Source organism: Capra hircus, unplaced genomic scaffold (genome assembly GCF_001704415.2).
Source record: "Capra hircus breed San Clemente unplaced genomic scaffold, ASM170441v1, whole genome shotgun sequence".
Taxonomy (NCBI): Eukaryota; Metazoa; Chordata; class Mammalia; order Artiodactyla; family Bovidae; genus Capra; species Capra hircus.
Genome location: NW_017207125.1, coordinates 1 through 4,564, shown reverse-complemented (window position 1 = coordinate 4,564; position 4,564 = coordinate 1). Strand labels below are relative to the sequence as shown.

At 45.1% G+C, this 4,564-nt stretch overlaps 1 pseudogene; it reads left to right on the top strand.

The window, feature by feature from the left end:
• The first annotated feature begins 1,028 nt into the window (after nucleotides 1-1,028).
• On the top strand, nucleotides 1,029-2,056 carry LOC108635134 (annotated as a pseudogene).
• Nucleotides 2,057-4,564: the final 2,508 nt, after the last annotated feature.

Sequence of the window (4,564 nt, the reverse complement as noted above, 5' to 3'; positions counted from 1 at the left end):
GCCAAGGAGCAAGCATCTTTTAATTTCATGGTTGCAGTCACCAACTACCATGATTTTGGAGCCCAAGAACATGCAGTCTCTCACTGTTGCCATTGTTTCCCTCCATCTATTTGCCATGAAGTGATGGGACTGGATGCCATGATCTTAGTTTTTAAATGTTGAGTTTTAAGCCAACTTTTTAACTCTCTTTCACCACGAGGCTCTTTGGTTCTTCTTTGCTTTCTGCCATAAGGGTGGTGTCATCTGCGTATCTGAGGTTATTGATCTTTCTCCCAGCTATCTTGATTCCAGCTTGTATTTCATCCCCGTGGCATTTCATATAAGTTAAATAAGCAGAGTCACAATAGATCACAAAAAAATCTAGGCCCCACGTTTTTCATTCAGAACTTGTAGGCTCAGGGCATGACTGTCAGGCTGAGGCTGACAATCCACATCAAATCTGAGAGAGAAGAGTATGAGGTTAGTATGACGTTGCGGCCACCATTCAGCAGAGGGGAAGCATACCAGGTACCTCCTGGCGACCAGGTGAGCATCCTTAATGAGAATTGAGGACCCAAGCAGCCCTTGAAGGAGTAGGTTCCACATAGCTCTCAGTTGGGTATCCTCCGACAGAGAGAAGGGCTAAGGAACACCTTCACTTCCTCCCCTGGGGTCTCAGGGAAGTGCTGACTTTGGTTTCAGGTGTCATCTTCAAAGCATCAGAAAAGAGGAGGCTCTAGACCTGCCAACAATTGACTATATGGCTATGATGACCCTGACTATAAACTGAGAATACCCTCAAACCCAGATCAGAGGCTCCCTACTGGCAGCCCCTGCTGTCACCCTTGAATACCCCTAGCAGGGTTGGAAGGCTGCATTCTAAGGCTCTAATATCCTCCACAGTTTTCTCAGGGACAGGCTGATCAAAACAGAAGCCTTGAGAGGTCCTCGACTTGTGCCCCAAGGACCCTGCAGTGGTGGCCTTGGTTAAAGCCAAGGTGGCATCTCCCTGCTGAGGTGCTTACAGCATCTTATTCTCCTTCCTCCAGGTGTCCGTGTCTTCTGAGCTCCTGTCTATACTCCTTCCTGCTGTCCCTGACCATGCCTCGAAGTAAGAAGAGTAAGGCCGTGGTGGTGATAAATGCCCTCAAGCCCAAGGCCAGACCCAGAGTTGTGGGGGTGCTCAGGCCATAGCAGCAGCAGAAGAGGAGTCCACTACCTCCTCTCTTCAGTGTGAAGATACTACCCAGAGTCTGCCTGGTGCTGAGTCATGTAGCACTTCGCAGGAGCCTCAAAGAATACCAACCATCGCCGCTGCTGCAGTCTTTTCTTACACTAGATCTAGTGAAGCATTCGATGGCCAATATAAGTATAGGGCACTTGCCTATGAGGTCCCACCCTTCACTGAGACCCCAGGAACTGACTGTTTAACCAGGAAAGCTAGCTTGTTGGAGCAGTACCTTCTGTACAAGTATAAAATGAAGCAGCTCATGATGAAGGAAGACATGCTGAAGATTATCCACCAAAGCCACCATGACCGATTTGCCGAGATTCTCAAGAGAGCCTCTGAGCGCATTGAGCTAGTCTTTGCGGTAGAGCTGAAGGAAGTCGACTCAGTTGTTCCCTGCTATAATCTGGTCAGCAAATTGAAACTCCCCAACAATGGGAGGGTGCGTGGCGGAAGGGGTTTACCCAAGACTGGTCTCCTGATGAATCTCCTGGGTATGATCTTCCTGAAGGGCAACTGTGCCGCTGAGGAAGACATCTGGAAATACCTGGGTACGATGCGAGTATATGCTGGAAGAAAGCACCTTATCTATGGAGAGCCCAGAAAGCTCATCACCAAAGATTTAGTGAGGCTGAAGTATCTGGAGTACCGCCAGGTTGCCAACAGTGATCCTCCACGTTATGAGTTTCTCTGGGGCCCAAAAGCACATCTTGAAACCAGCAAGATGAAAGTCCTGGAATTTTTGGCAAAGGTCAATGATGCTGTTCCCAGTGACTTCCCCACTTATTATGAAGAAGCTTTGCGAGATGAAGAAGAGAAAGCCCAAGGCATGCATGCAGCCAGGCCTGACACTACTGTCAAAGTCAGTACACCTCCCAGGGACATGCTCAGTATTATCATCCCACCCGTAAGGAAGTATGTGAAGTTTTTACCCCCAGACAGGAAAATATAACATCACAATAGGGATTATATTCTTGGAAATGTGAAAGAATCCCATAGTAAAATATTTAGGATAATGGAATAGAAAACAAGTAAAACGTGGTCAATGTTAGTTTTTCTTGTTCCTTTTAGTCTTTAGCTTTGTTAAAGTAATTGATCTGTAGTCTGAGTTCCTTAGCGTCTTCAAGAAAGTAAGAGAAATAAAGTGTTATTAGAGTAGACCTTGTGTTTATTGGCTCTTTTATTCATCAAACGTTGAGAATCTGCTCTTGGGAAGGCTCAGCGCTAGTACTGGGGATGCTAATGTAAAGAAAACCCAGCCTCTACTCACAGAATTTTAGAGCTTATGAGTTACACTCATATGAGTAAGATACTGAAATATTCTCTATGACTTATAGGTAAAGTAAAAAGAATGGTTGAAGTGGAGGGTATTCCTTATGATGGCCCTGCCTGCCTGGCTGCTCAATCACTTAAGTCATGTATGACCCCATGGATGATAGCCCACCATGCCCCTCTGGTACATGGAATCTTCCCAGAAGGAATACCAGAGTGGGTTGCAATGCCCTCCTCCTGGCGATCTTCCGACCCAGGGATTGAACCCAGGTCTCCTGTGCCTCCTGCATTGCAGGAGGATTCTTCGCCACTGGGTGATGGCAGTTAAGTGTAAATTTCCTGAGTAAGGCAGTTTGGGGCCTTTAGGACTATGAGTCCTCAGTGGAATGTAATTGTCATTTCTGTTGTGTGGTGGGCTAGTTGAGGTCCTGAAGTGATGAGTAGAGGCCAAACCTTCCAACAGTTGATAGAAAAAGCCCTATATTAGTCTGCTCAAGCTGCTGTAACAATACCATAGATAGGGTGGCTTAAACAACAGACATTTATTTTTCACAGTTATAGAAGTTGGGAAGTCCACAATCAATGTGCCAGTGGATTCTGTTCCTGGTGAGAGCTCTCTTTCTGGCTACCTTCTCTCTGTCCTCATATGATGGAGAGAGAGAATTCTGGTCTCTCTTGCTCTTCTTCTAAGATGCCTAATTGTATCATAGGTGCCCCATCCTCATGACCTCATCTAAACCTAATTATCTTCCTAAACTTCCACCTTCAAATACAATTACATGGACACGGTGGGAAGGAGGAAGGGGTTAGGGCTTCAACACATGTATTTTGCCAGGGACACAAACATCTAGTCTATAATGGAAAACTGCTGCCACAAATTATTTTGGGATTGTGGATAAACTATAGAAAAATCTCCACCAGGGCAGGAGGAGGAAGGTGTCCTTTGCTCTCGTTCTAGTGCAGATGAACACAGTGTGCAAACTAGGTGTTCTACGCACATCATTTCCAGGGATTTTCTGAAAAATAATGGAGATGTTCCCCTTAGATGAGATGCCAAGAAACCACTGTGCTGGTACTGTTTGCCCCAAACTGGGACAGCCAGGGTCTGATCCATTATAAAGGCATTTTAACTAGGTTATCTTAAGTAGAGTTTGGCAAACTCATGAGGGATAGCTTTTTTACAAGAGTGTAATAAATGTAAACAGAGCTGGTTTGGATGCAAGGACACCTGGAAGGAATGGTACGGTAATCTCCTAGATAGATGACATCTAGGAGCTTGAGCTGTACCCAGCTAGGCACAACAACTCCATACCGAAATTAAATGATAGATAGTTTTTGCCAGCTAGAGAGACTTTTTGGATTCAGTATTCTTCTCTAAATATTAATATTTGAAATTTCCTGAATTAAACATTCCAAGGGAGGTAAATGCCATCATCTGAGATGAAAATAATATAAATTACTGCTATTCTTTAAATATTGGGTGATATTGCTGGTCCTCTTGCCATGTGATTTATATATTATGCATACATTTCAACCATCTTACTACAAGATAGGGCTTATCTTACAAGATAGGCGCTTAGCAAACTCAGCAGATGAAGAACTCACAGTTTTCTCAAGTTCACAAGACTGGTTTATAAGCAGAGCTGGGAACAGACTCCTGGTCTCAATTTGTCTACAGGCCATACTGTTTCATTCCTCCCAGCCTGGGGCAGACCTGTCTCTTAATTCACTTTTCTTTGCACTGTGTATCTCAATAAAAAGGCCCTTGAAGTTAAAGTGCTAAAAGCAAGTCTACTGAAGGGGAGAGTGAATATGAGAATAGATCAGTATGTGGGAACTGTCCCTGGTTTCATTTGCCTAGGGATCCTACCGAGAGCTAGCTCTGTCCAGAAACTAGTATTTTGTTTCAGCTCCAAGTTCTTTCCACCATTACAGCATCCTCTCCTCTCCTGACCCCAGACTTCCCCAGTGTGTCCTCCTTCCAGCTCTGGAACCTGACCTCCTGCTGACCAGTTCTCTGCAGCCTCTTGTGAGGGCTACACTCTGCTCTCAGTGGAGTTGACAGTCCATACCTTCTGCTGTCCC